General features: G+C 37.5%; 2 long non-coding RNA genes across 3 annotated transcripts in view; both read left to right on the top strand.

The window, feature by feature from the left end:
• Nucleotides 1–12,064, top strand: part of LOC147271980 (uncharacterized) — a 25,501-nt gene extending 13,437 nt beyond the window's left edge. The window contains exon 4 of the long non-coding RNA XR_015115829.1: nucleotides 12,023–12,064. This is a non-coding gene — a long non-coding RNA (uncharacterized LOC147271980). The remainder of the gene's footprint in view (nucleotides 1–12,022) is intronic.
• Nucleotides 12,057–19,933, top strand: part of LOC147271978 (uncharacterized) — a 26,929-nt gene continuing 19,052 nt past the window's right edge. For both annotated transcript variants that reach the window (XR_015115826.1, XR_015115825.1), the window contains exons 1-2: nucleotides 12,057–12,160; nucleotides 12,283–12,945. This is a non-coding gene — a long non-coding RNA (uncharacterized LOC147271978). The remainder of the gene's footprint in view (nucleotides 12,161–12,282; nucleotides 12,946–19,933) is intronic.

Here is a 19,933-nt window from a genome sequence, read left to right as displayed (position 1 = left end):
AAAGAGTTGCTACGAACCTTAAAATAATGCAACAATAATGTAGTAAGAGTTGCTATGAACCTCAAAATAATGTGACAGTGATGTCAGAATAACTGCTAATGATCTGAAAATGATGCAACATTGATGTAGTAAGAATTGCTAATGAACTCAAAATGATGCTAACAGTAATGGAGTGAAAGTTTCGAATAACCTCAAAGTGATGCTGACAGTAATGTAGTAAGAGTTGTTACGAACCTCAAAATATTGCGGCAGTGATGTCGGAAGAATTGCTAATGTACTCAAAATGATGCTAACAGAAATGTAGTGATAGTTATTTATCAAGTCAGTGATGCTTACAGTAATGTCGTAAGTGTTTCGAACAACCTCAAAGTGATGCCGACAGTCATGTAGTAAGAGTTGCTACGAACCTCAAAATAATGCGACAGTGATGTTAGAAGAATTGCTAAAAATCTCAAAATGATGCGACAGTGATGTCAGAAGAATTGGTAATGATCTAAAAATGATGCTAACAGTAACGTAGTGATAGATGCTAATAAACTCAGTGATGCTGACAGTAATGTAGTAAGTGTTTCGAACAAACTCAAACTGATGCTAACAGTAATGTAGTGATAGTTGCTGATCAACTCAGTGATGCTTACAGTAATGTAGTAAGTGTTTCGAACAACCTCAAAGTGATGTTGACAGTCATGTAGTAAGAGTTGTTACGAACCTCAAAATATTGCGACATTGATGTCGGAAGAATTGCTAATGAACTCAAAATGATGCTAACAGAAATGTAGTGATAGTTGCTAAGAAACTCAGTGATGTTTACAGTAATGTAGTAAGTGTTTCGAACAACCTCAAAGTGATGCCGACAGTCATGTAGTAAGAGTTGCTACGAACCTCAAAATAATGCGACAGTGATGTCAGAAGAAATGCTAAAAATCTCAAAATGATGCGACAGTGATGTCAGAAGAATTGGTAATGATCTCAAAATGATGCTAACAGTAACGTTGTGATAGTTGCTAATAAACTCAGTGATGCTTACAGTAATGTAGTAAGTGTTTCGAACAACCTCAAAGTGATGCTGACAGTCAAATAGTAAGAGTTACTACGAACTTCAAATTAATGCGACAGTGATGTCAGAAGAATTGCTAAAGATCTCAAAAAAATGCGACAGTGATTTAGTAAGAATTGCTAATGAACTCAAAATGATGCTAACAGTAATGCAGTGAACGTTTCGAATAACCTCAAAGTGATGCTGACAGTCATGTACTAAGAGTTGCAACGAACTTCAAAATAATGCGACAGTGATGTCAGAAGAATTGCTAAAGATCTCAAAATGATGCGACAGTGATTTAGTAAGAATTGCTAATGAACTCAAAATGATGCTAACAGTAATGCAGTGAACGTTTCGAATAACCTCAAAGTGATGCTGACAGTCATGTACTAAGAGTTGCAACTAACCTCAAAATGATGCTAATAGTAATGTAGTGATAGTTGCTAATAAAGTTATAGTGATGCTGACAGTAATGTAGTAAGTGTTTCTAACAAACTCAAACTGATGCTAACAGTAATGTAGTGATAGTTGCTAATCAACTCAGTGATGCTTACAGTAATGTAGTAAGTGTTTCGAACAACCTCAAAGTGATGCTGACAGTCATGTAGTAAGAGTTGCTACGAACTTCAAAATAATGCGACAGTGATGTCAGAAGAATTGCTAAAGATCTCAAAATGATGCGACAGTGATTTAGTAAGAATTGCTAATGAACTGAAAATGATGCTAACAGTAATGCAGTGAACGTTTCGAATAACCTCAAAGTGATGCTGACAGTCATGTACTAAGAGTTGCTACGAACCTCAAAATAATTCGACAGTGATGTCGGAAGAATTGCTAATGATCTGAAAATGATGCGACAGTGATGTAGTAAGAATTGCTAATGAACTCAAAATGATGCTAACAGTAATGTAGTGATAGTTGCTAATAAACTCAGTGATGCTTACAGTCATGTAGTAAGTGTTTCGAACAACCTCAAAGTGATGCTGAAAGTCATGTACTAAGTGTTGCTACGAACCTCAAAATAATGCGACAGTAATGTCGTAAAAGATGCTAATAACCTCAAAATATTTCGACAGTGATGTCGGAAGAATTGATATTGAACTTAAAATGATGCTAACAGTAATGTAGTGATACTTGCTAATCAACTCAGTGATGCTTGCAGTAATGTAGTAAGTGTTTCGAAAAACCTCAAAGTGATGCTGACAGTCATGTAGCAAGAGTTGCTACGAACCTCAAAATAATGCGACAGTGATGTCGGAAGAATTGCTAATGATCTCAAAATGATGCTAACAGTAATGTAGTGATAGTTGCTAATCAACTCAGTGATGCTTGCAGTAATGTAGTAAGTGTTTCGAATAACCTCAAAGTGATGCTGACAGTCATGTAGCAAGAGTTGCTACGAACCTCAAAATGATGCGACTGTGATGTCAGAAGAATTGCTAAAGATCTCAAAATGATTCGACAGTGATTTAGTAAGAATTGCTAATGAACTCAAAATGATGCTAACAGTAATGGAGTGAAAATTTCGAATAACCTCAAAGTGATGCTGACAGTCATGTACTAAGAGTTGCTACGAAACTCAAAAAAATGCGACAGTAATGTAGTAAGAGTTGTTACGAACCTCAAAATATTGCGACAGTGATGTCGGAAGAATTGCTCATGAACTCAAAATGATGCTAACAGTAATGGAGTGAAAGTTTCGAATAACCTCAAAGTGATGCTGACAGTCATGTACTAAGAGTTGCTACGAACCTCAAAATATTGCAAAAGTGATGTAGTAAGAATTGCTAATGAACTCAAAATGATGCTAACAGTAATGTAGTGATAGTTGCTAATAAACTCAGTGATGCTTACAGTCATGTAATAAGTGTTTCGAACAACCTCAAAGTGATGCTGAAAGTCATGTACTAAGTGTTGCTACGAACCTCAAAATAATGCGACAGTAATGTAGTAAAAGATGCTAATAACCTCAAAATATTTCGACAGTGATGTCGGAAGAATTGATATTGAACTTAAAATGATGCTAACAGTTATGTAGTGATACTTGCTAATCAACTCAGTGATGCTTGCAGTAATGTAGTAAGTGTTTCGAAAAACCTCAAAGTGATGCTGACAGTCATGTAGCAAGAGTTGCTACGAACCTCAAAATAATGCGACAGTGATGTCGGAAGGATTGCTAATGATCTCAAAATGATGCTAACAGTAATGTAGTGATAGTTGCTAATCAACTCAGTGATGCTTGCAGTAATGTAGTAAGTGTTTCGAATAACCTCAAAGTGATGCTGACAGTCATGTAGCAAGAGTTGCTACGAACCTCAAAATGATGCGACTGTGATGTCAGAAGAATTGCTAAAGATCTCAAAATGATTCGACAGTGATTTAGTAAGAATTGCTAATGAACTCAAAATGATGCTAACAGTAATGGAGTGAAAATTTCGAATAACCTCAAAGTGATGCTGACAGTCATGTACTAAGAGTTGCTACGAAACTCAAAAAAATGCGACAGTAATGTAGTAAGAGTTGTTACGAACCTCAAAATATTGCGACAGTGATGTCGGAAGAATTGCTCATGAACTCAAAATGATGCTAACAGTAATGGAGTGAAAGTTTCGAATAACCTCAAAGTGATGCTGACAGTCATGTACTAAGAGTTGCTACGAACCTCAAAATAATGCTGACAGTCATGTACTAAGAGTTGCTACGAACCTCAAAATAATGCGACAGTGATGTCAGAAGAATTGCTAAAGATCTCAAAATGATGCGACAGTGATGTCAGAAGAATTGCTAAAGATCTCAAAATAATGCGACAGTGATGTCAGAAGAATTGCTAAAGATCTCAAACTAATGCGACAGTGATGTCAGAAGACTTGGTAATGATCTCAAACTGATGGGACAGTGATGTCGTAAGAATTGCTAAAGAACTCAACATGATGCTAACAGTAATGTAGTGATAGTTGCGAAGAAACTCAGTGATGCTGACAGTAATGTAGTAAGAGTTGCTACGAACCTTAAAATAATGCAACAATAATGTAGTAAGTGTTGCCACGAAACTCAATAAAATGCGACAGTAATGTAGTAAAAGTTGCTACGAACCTCAAAATATTGCGACAGTGATGTCGGAAGAATTGCTAATGAACTGAAAATGATGCTAACAGTAATGTAGTAAGTGTTTCGAATAACCTCAAAGTGATGGTGACAGTCATGTAGTAAGAGTTGCTACGAACCTCAAAATAATGCGACAGTGATGTCAGAAGAATTGCTAATGAACTCAAAATGATGCGACAGTGATGGAGTAAGAATTGCTAATGAACGCAAAATGATTCTAACAGTAATGGAGTGAAAGTTTCGAATAACCTCAAAGTGATGCTGACAGTCATGTCGTAAGAGTTGCTGCGAAACTCAAAATATTGCGACAGTGATGTCGGAAGAATTGCTTATGAACTCAAAATGATGCTAACAGTAAGGTAGTGATAGTTGGGAATTAACAAAGTGATGCTTACAGTAATGTAGTAAGTGTTTCAAACAACCTAAAAGTGTTGCTGTCAGTCATGTAGTAACAGTTGCTTCTAACCTCAAAATGATGCTAACAGTAATGTAGTGATAGTTGCTAATCAACTCAGTGATGCTGACAGTGATGTAGTAAGTGTTGCTACGAACCTCAAAATATTGCGACAGTGATGTCGGAAGAATTGCTAACGAACTCAAGATGATGCTAACAGTAATGGAGTGAAACTTTCGAATAACCTCAAAGTGATGCTGACAGTAATGTAGTAAGTATTGCTACGAACCTCAAAATAATGCGACAGTAATGTAGTAAAAGTTGCTACGAACCTCAAAATATTGCGACAGTGATGTCGGAAGAATTGCTAATGAACTCAAGATGATGCTAAAAGTAATGTAGTGATAGTTGCTAAGAAACTCAGTGATGCTTACAGTAATGTAGTAAGAGTTTCGAACAACCTCAAAGTGATGCTGACATTCATTTAGTAAGAATTGCTAATGAACTCAATTTAATGCTACAGTGATGTCGTGAGAATTGCTCAACAACTCAAAATGATGCTAACAGTAATGTAGTGATAGTTGCTAATAAACTCAAAGTGATGCTGAAAGTCATGTAGTAAGAGTTGCTAGGAACCTTAAAATAATGCAACAATAATGTAGTAAGAGTTGCTACGAACCTCAAAATATTGCGACAGTGATGTCGGAAGAATTGCTAATGAACTCAAAATGATGCTAACAGGAATGTAGTGATAGTTGCTAATCAACTCAGTGATGCTTACAGTATTGTAGTAAGTGTTTCGAATAACCTCAAAGTGATGCTGACAGTCATGTAGTAAGAGTTGCTACGAACCTCAAAATAATGCGACAGTAATGTAGTAAAAGTTGCTACGGACCTCAACATATTGCGACAGTGATGTCGGAAGGATTGCTAATGAACTCAAAATGATGCTAACAGTAATGTAGTGACAGTTGCTAATCAACTCAGTAATGCTTACAGTATTGTAGTAAGTGTTTCGAATAACCTCAAAGTGATGCTGACAGTCATGTAAAAAGAGTTGCTACTAACCTCAAAATAATGCGACAGTAACGTAGTAAAAGTTGCTACGGACCTCAAAATATTGTGACAGTGATGTCGGAAGAATTGCTAATGAACTCAAAATGATGCTAACAGTAATGTAGTGATAGTTGCTAATAAACTCAAAGTGATGCTGACAGTCATGTAGTAAGAGTTGCTACGAACCTCAAAATAATGCGACAGTCATGTCAGAAGAATTGCTAATGAACTCAAAATGATGCTAACAGTAACGGAGTGAACGTTTCGAATAACCTCAAAGTGATGCTGACAGTCATGTACTAAGAGTTGCTACGAACCTCAAAATAATGCGACAGTAATGCAGTAAAAGATTCTACGAACCTCAAAATATTGCGACAGTGATGTCGGAAGAATTGATATTGAACTGAAAATGATGCTAACAGTAATGCAGTGATAGTTGCTAATCAACTCAGTGATGCTTGCAGTAATGTAGAAAGTGTTTCGAATAACCTCAAAGTGATGCTGACAGTCATGTAGCAAGAGTTGCTACTAACCTCAAAATAATAAGACAGTGATGTCAAAAGAATTGCTAATGATCTCAAAATGATGCGACAGTGATGTAGTAAGAATTGCTAATGAACTCAAAATGATGCTAACAGTAATGGAGTGAACGTTTCGAATAACCTCAAAGTGATGCTTACAGTAATGTAGTAAGAATTTCGAACAACCTCAAAGTGATGCCGACAGTCATGTAGTAAGAGTTGCTACGAACCTTAAAATAATGCAACAATAATGTAGTAAGAGTTGCTACGGACCTCAAAATAATGTGACAGTGATGTCAGAAGAATTGCTAATGATCTCAAAATGATTCGACAGTGATTTAGTAAGAATTGCTAAAGAACTCAAAATGATGCGACAGTGATGTAGTAAGAATTGCTAATGAACTCAAAATGATGCGACAGTGATGTCAGAAGAATTGCTAAAGATCTCAAAATAATGCGACAGTGATGTCAGAAGAATTGCTAAAGATCTCAAACTAATGCGACAGTGATGTCAGAAGACTTGGTAATGATCTCAAACTGATGGGACAGTGATGTCTTAAGAATTGCTAAAGAACTCAACAAGATGCTAACAGTAATGTAGTGATAGTTGCGAAGAAACTCAGTGATGCTGAAAGTAATGTAGTAAGTGTTTCGAAAAAACTCAAAGTGATGCTGACAGTCATGTAGTAAGGGTTGCTACGAACCTTAAAATAATGCAACAATAATGTAGTAAGAGTTGCCACGAAACTCAATAAAATGCGACAGTAATGTAGTAAAAGTTGCTACGAACCTCAAAATATTGCGACAGTGATGTCGGAAGAATTGCTAGTGAACTGAAAATGATGCTAACAGTAATATAGTAAGTGTTTCGAATAACCTCAAAGTGATGGTGACAGTCATGTAGTAAGAGTTGCTACGAACCTCAAAATAATGCGACAGTGATGTCAGAAGAATTGCTAATGAACTCAAAATGATGCGACAGTGATGGAGTAAGAATTGCTAATGAACGCAAAATGATTCTAACAGTAATGGAGTGAAAGTTTCGAATAACCTCAAAGTGATGCTGACAGTCATGTCGTAAGAGTTGCTGCGAAACTCAAAATATTGCGACAGTGATGTCGGAAGAATTGCTAATGAACTCAAAATGATGCTAACAGTAAGGTAGTGATAGTTGGGAATTAACAAAGTGATGCTTACAGTAATGTAGTAAGTGTTTCAAACAACCTCAAGGTGATGCTGACCGTCATGTCGTAAGTGTATCTACAAACCTCAAAATAATGCGACAGTAATGTAGTAGAAGTTGCGTCGAACCTCAAAATATTGCGACAGTGATGTCGGAAGAATTGCTAATGAATTCAAGATGATGCTAACAGTAATGTAATGATAGTTGCTAAGAAACTCACTGATGCTTACAGTAATTTAGTGATACTTGCTAATAAAATCAAAGTGATGCTGACAGTAATGTAGTAAGAGTTGCTACGAACCTTAAAATAATGCAACAATAATGTAGTAAGAGTTGCTACGGACCTCAAAATAATGTGACAGTGATGTCAGAAGAATTGCTAATGATCTCAAAATGATTCAACAGTGATTTAGTAAGAATTGCTAATGAACTCAAAATGATGCGACAGTGATGTAGTAAGAATTGCTAATGAACTCAAAATGATGCTAACAGTAATGTAGTGAAAGTTTCGAATAACCTCAAAGTGATGCTGACAGTCATGTAGTAAGTGTTACTACGAACCTCAAAATATTGCGACAGTGATGTCGGAAGAATTGCTAATGAACTCAAAATGATGCTAACAGTAATGTAGTGATAGTTGCTAATCAACTCAGTGATGCTGACAGTGATGTAGTAAGTGTTTCGAACAACCTCAAAGTGATGCTGACAGTCATGTAGTAAGAGTTGCTACGAACCTCAAAATAATGCGACAGTAATGTAGTAAAAGTTGCTACGAACCTCAAAATATTGCGACAGTGATGTCGGAAGAATTGCTAATGAACTCAAGATGATGCTAACAGTAATGGAGTGAAACTTTCGAATAACCTCAAAGTGATGCTGAACGTCATGTAGTAAGAGTTGCTACGAACCTCAAAATGATGCTAACAGTAATGTAGTGATAGTTGCTAATAAAGTCAAAGTGATGCTGACAGTAATGTAGTAAGTGTTTCGAACAACCTCAAAGTGATGCCGACAGTCATGTAGTAAGAGTTGCTACGAACCTCAAAATAATGCGACAGTGATGTCAGAAGAATTGCGAATGTTCTCAAAATGATGCTACAGTGATTAAGTAAGAATTGCTAATGAAGTCAAAATGATGCTAACATGAATGGAGTGAAAGTTTGGAATAACCTCAAAGTGATGCTGACAGTCATGTAGTAAGAGTTGCTACGAACCTCAAAATAATGCGACAGTGATGTCGTAAGAATTGCTAATGATCTCAAAATGATGCGACAGTGATGTCGTAAGAATTGCTAATGAACTCAAGATGATGTGAACAGTAATGTAGTGATAGTTGCTAATAAACTCAGTGATGCTTACAGTAATGTAGTAAGAGTTTCGAACAACCTCAAAGTGATGCTGACAGTCATGTAGTAAGAGTTGCTAATGAACTCAATTGAATGCTACTGTGATGTCGTAAGAATTGCTCATGACCTCAAAATGATGCTAACAGTAATGGAGTGAAAGTTTTGAATAACCTCAAAGTGATGCTGACAGTCATGTAGTAAGAGTTGCTACGAACCTCAATGTAATGCGACAGTAATGTAGTAAAAGTTGCTACGAACCTCAAAATATTGCGACAGTGATGTCGGAAGAATTGCTAATGAACTCAAAATGATAGTAACAGTAATGTAGTGATAGTTGCTAATCAACTCAGTGATGCTTACAGTAATGTAGTAAGAGTTTCGAACAACCTCAAAGTGATGCTGACAGTCATGTAGTAAGTGTTGCTACGAACCTCAAAATAATGCGACAGTGATGTCGGAAGAATTACTAATGATCTCAAAATGATGCGACAGTGATGTAGTAAGAATTGCTAATGAACTCAAAATGATGCTAACATTAATGGAGTGAACGTTTCGAATAACCTCAAAGTGATGCTGACAGTAATGTAGTAAGAGATTTTACGAACCTCAAAATAATGCGACAGTGATGTCGGAAGAATTGCTAATGATCTCAAAATGATGCGACAGTGATGTAGTAAGAATTGCTAATGAACTCAAAATGATGCTAACAGTAATGGAGTGAAAGTTTCGAATAACCTCAAAGTGATGCTGACAGTCATGTAGAAAGTATTGCTACGAACCTCAAAATAATGCGACAGTAATGTAGTAAAAGTTGCTACGAACCTCAAAATATTGCGACAGTGATGTCGGAAGAATTGCTAATGAACTCAAGATGATGCTAAAAGTAATGCAGTGATAGTTGCTAAGAAACTCAGTGATGCTTACAGTAATGTAGTAAGAGTTTCGAACAACCTCAAAGTGATGCTGACATTCATTTAGTAAGAATTGCTAATGAACTCAATTTAATGCTACAGTGATGTCGTGAAAATTGCTCATAAACTCAAAATGATGCTAAAAGTAATGTAGTGATAGTTGCGAAGAAACTCAGTGATGCTTACAGTAATGTAGTAAGAGTTTCGAACAACCTCAAAGTGATGCTGGCAGTCATTTAGTAAGAGTTGGTAATGAACTCAATTTAATGCTACAGTGATGTCGTGAGAATTGCTCATAAACTCAAAATGATGCTAACAGTAATGTAGTGATAGTTGCTAATAAACTCAAAGTGATGCTGAAAGTCATGTAGTAAGAGTTGCTAGGAACCTTAAAATAATGCAACAATAATGTAGTAAGAGTTGCTACGAACCTCAAAATATTGCGACAGTGATGTCGGAAGAATTGCTAATGAACTCAAAATGATGCTAACAGGAATGTAGTGATAGTTGCTAATCAACTCAGTGATGCTTACAGTATTGTAGTAAGTGTTTCGAATAAACTCAAGGTGATGCTGACAGTCATGTCGTAAGTGTTGCTACAAACCTCAAAATAATGCGACAGTAATGTAGTAGAAGTTGCGTCGAACCTCAAAATATTGCGACAGTGATGTCGGAAGAATTGCGAATGAATTCAAGATGATGCTAACAGTAATGTAATGATAGTTGCTAAGAAACTCACTGATGCTTACAGTAATTTAGTGATACTTGCTAATAAAATCAAAGTGATGCTGACAGTAATGTAGTAAGAGTTGCTACAAACCTTAAAATAATGCAACAATAATGTAGTAAGAGTTGCTACGGACCTCAAAATAATGTGACAGTGATGTCAGAAGAATTGCTAATGATCTCAAAATGATTCGACAGTGATTTAGTAAGAATTGCTAATGAACTCAAAATGATGCGACAGTGATGTAGTAAGAATTGCTAATGAACTCAAAATGATGCTAACAGTAATGGAGTGAAAGTTTCGGATAACCTCAAAGTGATGCTGACAGTCATGTAGTAAGTGTTGCTACGAACCTCAAAATATTGCGACAGTGATGTCGGAAGAATTGCTAATGAACTCAAAATGATGCTAACAGTAAGGTAGTGATAGTTGGGAATTAACTCAGTAATGCTTACAGTAATGTATTAAGTGTTTCGAACAACCTAAAAGTGTTGCTGTCAGTCGTAGTAACAGTTGCTTCTAACCTCAAAATGATGCTAACAGTAATGTAGTGATCGTTGCTAATCAACTCAGTGATGCTGACAGTGATGTAGTAAGTGTTTCGAACAACCTCAAAGTGATGCTGACAGTCATGTAGTAAGAGTTGCTACGAACCTCAAAATAATGCGACAGTAATGTAGTAAAAGTTGCTACGAACCTCAAAATATTGCGACAGTGATGTCGGAAGAATTGCTAATGAACTCAAGATGATGCTAACAGTAATGGAGTGAAACTTTCGAATAACCTCAAAGTGATGCTGACAGTCATGTAGTAAGTATTGCTACGAACCTCAAAATAATGCGACAGTAATGTATTAAAAGTTGCTACGAACCTCAAAATATTGCGACAGTGATGTCGGAAGAATTGCTAATGAACTCAAGATGATGCTAAAAGTAATGTAGTGATAGTTGCTAAGAAACTCAGTGATGCTTACAGTAATGTAGTAAGAGTTTCGAACAACCTCAAAGTGATGCTGACAGTCATGTAGTAAGAGTTGCTACGAACCTCAAAATAATGCGACAGTGATGTCCAGATGAAACCATTCCAAAGAAGGCTAAGTGGAGCTGGCATATCAGCCCCCAATGGAAGTCTGCTGCTGCTGCCAAGCTCTCCATGTCATCATGGAAAAGTTAATTGTTCAACTCAATGTTTTTCCCATTGGGAGGAGATTTGTTGTTCCACCATGAAGTCTTTTCTGGTGATGAGTTTGTGTGTTGTAGTAGCATGAAGATATCTTGTTGTCATGATCAACTCATCTGGCCTGGTGGAAGAACGCTGCTGTGTTTGGATTCAGACGAGTCAAATCTGAACCAGGGACTTGGAGTTTTATCCTCGGTCTCCGGACTCATAAAATGGAGACCGGCCCAGTTTGACACTTTTGAACTCCTCCATGATGTTCAAATCTCATGACTGAGATTCGTGATTGGAAACATCGGCTGTTCAGGAAAGAAAACATGTACCATTGAACATCGCTCTCATCCTTCTACTCAGAAGGCTGCGGTGGACTCCACCGTGTCCAGGCTTTGGGCAGATACGTCTTCATCCTCCACCACCACCAGCCGCTCCACCCCACCCACCCTGTGCAGGTCTACATTACCAGGGTCGGATCTGGCAGGGTGGAGGATCTTTGATTCATCTTAGCTTTCCTGCTCCGGCTGTTTGAGAAACATTCAAATGGAGATGGTTGTTTGTGTCTTTCAGGCCACGCCAACGCCTCCTTCTGTCCCCACGCTTACGGCTGCCGAAACGTGCAGGTGTCTGAAAACCAGATCATTCTGGATGTGCCGGACCACCAGGTCCTCCTCACCTGCAGGTTCCTGCAGGCAGAGCCCGGTGGTGGTAGGTTTCCTGCTCCTCTGCTGGACTGATACCCTCTCCCTTTCCCCACACGTATCTGCTGTTTCTACTCTGTGCCTCCTTCTCCTCTGTCAGGCCTGGACTTCTTCCTTCTGTCTCTCCAGGATTACGTCCTGGTGGTGCCTGAGAGCAGCTCCAGCTCCAGCTCCCTGAACCAAGAACCACTGGAGAAATCTGACCACTTCATCAGCAACTGTGGCCTCAACAGCTTTCATGTCAAGTCGGTGTCTCTCAGCCTGAGTTGGTCCATGTTCTGTATCCCTGAATGTTCTAGAGGAACTAAACTGGGCCTGACTGGGACGCTTCTGTCTGCTCAGATTTGGGTTGTGAATGCATTCAGATGTCATTTACAAGCATTGGAACTAAAGACCTGAGCCTCAAGAATATTTAGTTCTTGATTTACTTTCTCTTGCAGGGTTTCATTTTGTGCAAATTTTCTTTTTAAGATCTTTGTTTTTTGTTGTCCTTCCATTGAGCAAGTTTGGCGAAGAACCTTTTCCCCACTAAACTAATTTTCCTAAAATGTCTCGCTAACGTTTCCTTTTTCTCTGTCGTCCCTCCTGTCCTTCGTCTCCATTCTGTCTCAGCTCAGCTGTGTCTCTTGGGCTCTCTTCAACAACGGCGCCCTGCCTTGTGCCTGCCATGAGGTTGGAGCTGAGAGTGACACCTGCGAGTCATTTGGTGGTCGGTGCCGCTGCAGGCCCCACGTGATTGGCCGAGACTTTTCCATGTGGGCCGCGGGCTGCCGGGAATTCCCCACTGCAGACGTGAGTGTCAGATTGGATGAATGATGAGTAATAAGGGCTTTTAATGATGAGTGAGAGGACGGACCAAACCAACCTGTCCAACCATCAGAGGACATTTTGTTGTTCTAGTTTCAACTCTTACTACATTACTGTTAGCATCATTTTGAGGTTATTAGCAGCTCTTACGACATCACTGTAGCATTATTTTGAGGTTAGTAGCAACTCTTACTACATGACTGTCAGCATCACTTTGAGGTTGTTCGAAACACTTACTACATTATTGTAAGCATCACTGAGTTGATTAGCAACTATCACTACATTACTGTTAGCATCATTTTGAGTTCATTAGCAATTCTTCCGACATCACTGTCGCAATATTTTGAGGTTCGTCGCAACTTTTACTACATTACTGTCGCATTATTTTGAGGTTCGTAGCAACACTTACTACATGACTGTCAGCATCACTTTGAGGTAATTCGAAACTTTCATTCTATTACTGTTAGCATCATTTTGAGTTCATTAGCAATTCTTACGACATCACTGTCCCATCAGTTTGAGATCATTACCAATTATTCTGACATCACTGTCGCAATTATTTTGAGGTTCGAAGCAACTCTTACTACTTTACTGTTGCATTTTTTAAGGTCCGTAGCAACCCTTACTACATGACTTTCGGAATCACTTTGAGGTTGTTCGAAACACTTACTACATTACTGTAAGCATCATTTTGAGTTTATTAGCAACAATCACTACGTTACTGTTGGCATCATTTTGAGGTTTGAAGCAACTGTTACAACATGACTGTCAGCATCACTTTGAGGTTCTTCTAAACACTTACTACATTACTGTAAGCATCACTGAGTTAATTAGCAACTATCACTACATTACTGTTAGCATCATTTTGAGTTCATTAGCAATTCTTCCGACATCACTGTTGCAATATTTTGAGGTTCGTAGCAACTTTTACTACATTACTGTCGCATTATATTGAGGTTCGTAGCAACTCTGACTACATGACTGTCAGCATCACTTTGAGGTTGTTCGAAACACTTACTACATTACCGTAAGCATCACTGAGTTTATTAGCAACTATCACTACGTTACTGTTAGCATCATTTTGAGTTCAAGAGCAATTCTTACGACATCACTGTCGAAATATTTTGAGGTTATTAGCATCTTTTACTACATTACTGTCGCATTATTTTGAGGTTCGTAGCAACACTTAGTATGACTGTCAGCATCACTTTGAGGTTATTCGAAACTTTGACTCCATTACTGTTGGCATCATTTTGAGTTCATTAGCAATTCTTACGACATCACAGTAGCATTAAATTGAGTTCATTAGCAACTCTTACTACATGACTGTCAGCATCACTTTGAAGTTGTTCGAAACACTTACTACATGACTGTCAGCATCACTTTGAGGTTGTTTGAAACTCTTACTACATTACTGTAAGCATCACTGAGTTTATGAGCAACTATCACTACATTACTGTTAGCATCATCTTGAGTTCATTAGCAATTCTTACGACATCACTGTCGCATCATTTTGAGATCATTAGCAATTCTTCTGACATCACTGTCACAATATTTTGAGGTTCGTATTAACTCTTACTACATGACAGTCAGCATCACTTTGAGGTGTTTCGAAACGTTCACTCCATTACTTTTAGCATCATTTTGAGTTCATTAGCAGTTCTTACTAAATCACTGTCGCATCATTTTGAGATCTTTTGCAATCCTTCCGACATCACTGTCGCATTATTTTGAGGTTCGTAGCAACTTTTACTACATTACTGTCGCATTATTTTGAAGTTCGTTGCAACACTTACTACATGACTGTCAGCATCACTTTGAGGTTATTAGAAACTTTCACTCCATTACTGTTAGCATCATTTTGAGTTCATTCGCAATTCTTACTAAATCACTGTCACATCATTTTGAGATCATTAGCAATTCTTCTTACATCACTGTCGCATTATTTTGAGGTTCGTAGCAACTCTTACTACATGACCGTCAGCATCACTTTGAGGTTATTCGAAACTTTCACTCCATTACTGCTAGCATCATTTTGAGTTCATAAGCAATTCTTACTACATCACTGTCGCATCATTTTGAGATCATTAGCAATTCTTTTGACATCAGTGTCGCATTATTTTGATGTTTGTAGGAACTCTTACTACATTACTGTTGCATTATTTAAAGGTTCGTAGCAACTCTTTCTACATCACTGTCGCATCATTTTGAGATCATTAGCAATTCTTCTGACATCACTGTCGCATTATTTTGATGTTCGTAGCAACTCTTACATTACTGTTGCATTATTTAAAGGTTCGTAGCAACTCTTACTACATTACCGTCAGCATCATTTTGAGTTTATTAGCAACTTTTACTCCATTACTGTTAGCATCATTTTGAGTTCATGAGCAATTCTTACTAAATCACTGTAGCATCATTTTGAGATCATTAGCAAGTCTTCTGACATCACTGTCGCATTTTTTTGAGGTTCGTAGCAACTCTTTCTACATTACTGTCAGCATCACTTTGAGGTTGTTCGAAACGTTCTCTCCATTACTGTTAGCATCATTTTGAGTTCATTAGCAATTCTTACTAAATCACTGTAGCATCATTTTGAGATCTTTAACAATTCATCTGACATCACTGTCGCAATATTTTGAGGTTCGTAGCAACTTTTTCTACATTACTGTCGCATTATTTTGAGGTTCGTAGCAACTCTTACTACATGACCGTCAGCATCACTTTGAGGTTATTCGAAACTTTCACTCCATTACTGTTAGCATCATTTTGAGTTCATAAGCAATTCTTACTACATCACTGTCACATCATTTTGAGATCATTAGCAATTCTTCTGACATCACTGTTGCATTATTTTGATGTTCGTAGCAACTCTTACTACATTACTGTTGCATTCTTTAAAGGTTCGTAGCAACTCTTACTACATTACTGTCAGCATCACTTTGACTTTATTAGCAACTTTCACTCCATTAATGTTAGCATCATTTTGAGTTCATGAGCAATTCTTACTAAATCACTGTCGCATCATTTTGAGATCTTTAGCAATTCTTCTGACATCACTGTCGCATTATTTTTTAGGTTCGTAGCAACTCTTACTACATCACTGTCAGCATAATTTTTTATTTACTCGCAACTCAAACCACATGACTGTCAGCATCACTTTGAGGTTATTTGAAACTTTCACTCCATTGCTGTTCGCACCCTTTTGAGTTCATTAGCAATTCTTACGAAATCACTGTAGCATCATTTTGAGATCATTAGCAATTCTTCTGACATCACTGTCGCATTATTTTGAGGTTCGTAGCAACTCTTACTACATTACTGTCAGCATCACTTTGAAGTTGTTTGAAACACTTACTACATGACTGTCAGCATCACTTTGAGGTTGTTTGAAACTCTTACTACATTACTGTAAGCATCACTGAGTTTATTAGCAACTATCACTACATTACTGTTAGCATCATCTTGAGTTCATTAGCATTTCTTACGACATCACTGTCGCATCATTTTGAGATCATTAGCAATTCTTCTGACATCACTGTCGCAATATTTTGAGGTTCGTATTAACTCTTACTACATGACTGTCAGCATCACTTTGAGGTTATTCAAAACTTTCACTACATTCTTGTTGGCATCATTTTGAGTTCATTAGCAGTTCTTACTAAATCACTGTCACATCATTTTGAGATCTTTAGCAATCCTTCCGACATCACTGTCGCAATATTTTGAGGTTCGTAGCAAATTTTACTACATCACTGTCGCATCATTTTGAGATCATTTGCAATTCTTCCGACATCACTGTCGCAATATTTTGAGGTTCGTAGCAACTCTTACTACATGACTGTCAGCATCACTTTGAGGTTATTCGAAACTTTGACTCCATTACTGTTGGCATCATTTTGAGTTCATTAGCAATTCTTACGACATCACAGTAGCATTAAATTGAGTTCATTAGCAACTCTTACTACATGACTGTCAGCATCACTTTGAAGTTGTTCGAAACACTTACTACATGACTGTCAGCATCACTTTGAGGTTGTTTGAAACTCTTACTACATTACTGTAAGCATCACTGAGTTTATTAGCAACTATCACTACATTACTGTTAGCATCATCTTGAGTTCATTAGCAATTCTTACGACATCACTGTCGCATCATTTTGAGATCATTAGCAATTCTTCTGACATCACTGTCGCAATATTTTGAGGTTCGTATTCACTCTTACTACATTACTGTCAGCATCACTTTGAGGTTATTCGAAACGTTCACTCCATTACTGTTAGCATCATTTTGAGTTCATTAGCAATTCTTACTAAATCACTGTCGCATCATTTTGAGATCTTTAGCAATTCTTCCGACATCACTGTAGCATTATTTTGAGGTTCGTATTAACTCTTACTACATGACAGTCAGCATCACTTTGAGGTGTTTCGAAACGTTCACTCCATTACTTTTAGCATCATTTTGAGTTCATTAGCAGTTCTTACTAAATCACTGTCGCATCATTTTGAGATCTTTAGCAATCCTTCCGACATCACTGTCGCATTATTTTGAGGTTCGTAGCAACTTTTACTACATTACTGTTGTATTATTTTGAGGTTCGTTGCAACTCTTACTACATCACTGTCAGCTTCATTTTTTATTTACTCGCAACTCAAACCACATAACTGTCAGCATCACTTTGAGGTTATTCGAAACTTTCACTCCATTACTGTTAGCACCCGTTTGAGTTCATTAGCAATTCTTACTACATCAGTGTCGCATCATTTTTAGATCATAAGCTTTTCTTCCGACATCACTTTCGCAATATTTTGAGGTTCGTATTAACTCTTACTACATTACTGTCAGCATCACTTTGAGGTTATTCGAAACTTTCACTCCATTAATGTTAGCATCATTTTGAGTTCATTAGCAATTCTTACTAAATCACTGTAGCATCATTTTGAGATCATTAGCAATTCTTCTGACATCACTGTCGCATTATTTGGAGGTTCGTAGCAACTCTTACTCCATTACTGTCAGCATCACTTTGAGGTTATTCGAAACGTTCACTCCATTACTGTTAGCATCATTTTGAGTTCATTAGCAGTTCTTACTAAATCACTGTCGCATCATTTTGAGATCTTTAGCAATCCTTCCGACATCACTGTCGCATTATTTTGAGGTTCGTAGCAACTTTTACTACATTACTGTCGCATTATTTTGAGGTTCGTTGCAACTCTTACTACATCACTGTCAGCATCATTTTTTATTTACTCGCAACTCAAACCACATGACTGTCAGCATCACTTTGAGGTTATTCGAAACTTTCACTCCATTACTGTTAGCACCCGTTTGAGTTCATTAGCAATTCTTACTACATCAGTGTCGCATCATTTTTAGATCATAAGCTTTTCTTCCGACATCACTTTCGCAATATTTTGAGGTTCGTATTAACTCTTACTACATTACTGTCAGCATCACTTTGAGGTTATTCGAAACTTTCACTCCATTAATGTTAGCATCATTTTGAGTTCATTAGCAATTCTTACTAAATCACTGTAGCATCATTTTGAGATCATTAGCAATTCTTCTGACATCACTGTCGCATTATTTGGAGGTTCGTAGCAACTCTTACTCCATTACTGTCAGCATCACTTTGAGGTTATTCGAAACGTTCACTCCATTACTTTTAGCATCATTTTGAGTTCATTAGCAATTCTTACTAAATCACTGTCGCATCATTTTGAGATCTTTAGCAATTCTTCCGACATCACTGTAGCATTATTTTGAGGTTCGTAGCAACTCTTACTACATGACTGTCAGCATCACTTTGAGGTAGTTCGAAACTCTTACTCCATTACTGTAAGCATCACTGAGTTTATTAGCAACTATCACTACATTACTGTTAGCATCATCTTGAGTTCATTAGCAATTCTTCTGACATCACTATCACATTAATCTGAGTTTTGTAGCAACTCTTACTACATTACTGTTGCATTATTTTGAGGTTCGTAGCAACTCTCACTACATGACTGTCAGCATCACTTTGAGGTTGTTCGAAACGGTTACTCCATTACTGTAAGCATCACTGAGTTTATTCGCAACTATCACTACATTACTGTTAGCATCATTTTGAGTTCATTTGCAATTCTTCTGACATCACTGTCGCATTATTTTGAGGTTCGTAGTGTGGCAAGGCGAGCAGTGGGTAACAGTTGCCAACAACGCCACCTGGGGGCTTTCACCCCAGGATATAAACAAAATTTCAAAATGACCAGGCTTCCATTTGAACAAAGGCACACAGTTCGAGAGACACAACAGGACAGTACAGTGATTTCCAATTATAAAAATACTTTTATTAGAAAAATAGTTTAAAATGAGCAACAGACTAAATGAATATCAATGAAATGAAGTGCAAGAGGAATTACCGAAAGGAAAAGGGGACAGGGCTGGGGCTTACCACGACAGCGGTAACGAAAAGGGGAGGAATCCAAAAAAGAATACTACACTGCACCCGTGACACAGCAAACCAAAAAATAATCATGAATAAGGAACCACCACCAGGGGGACCGCTGCCGCTCTGGGCCCTCAACACCTGTCAAAGAAAAGAAAAGAACACCATTAAAAACATGAAATCAAGGCAACCCTCACACACGAACTAAATATCACTACCACAAATAACCCAACAGAAACTGTTTTAAATCCAAATGATCAAAATGGGGAGCAAAAGGCAATAATAATATAATAATAATAATAATAATAATAATAATAATAATAATAATAATAATAATAAGGGTTCTAAACAATAAATCAAATGTAACCCACAAAAACTAACAATAATAATTCAAAGAAAGAAATAACAAATAGAAAAGGAATAAACTCAAGTAATTAAGGAAATGCCTGCCCCTCTAATCAAAAAACAGTCTCCAAGGGGGATGGCTCAGCGCCGATGAGGGTCGGGATGCCCTCTCTTGGCCCACGTTGAGGCTCT

This window comes from Aulostomus chinensis, chromosome 1 (assembly GCF_037954235.1).
Source record: "Aulostomus chinensis isolate RoL2024-O1b breed Wild chromosome 1, RoL_Achi_v1.0, whole genome shotgun sequence".
NCBI classification, from domain to species: domain Eukaryota; kingdom Metazoa; phylum Chordata; class Actinopteri; order Syngnathiformes; family Aulostomidae; genus Aulostomus; species Aulostomus chinensis.
Note: the sequence above shows the minus strand (reverse complement) of the source record. Positions and strands in the feature narration are given on the sequence as shown.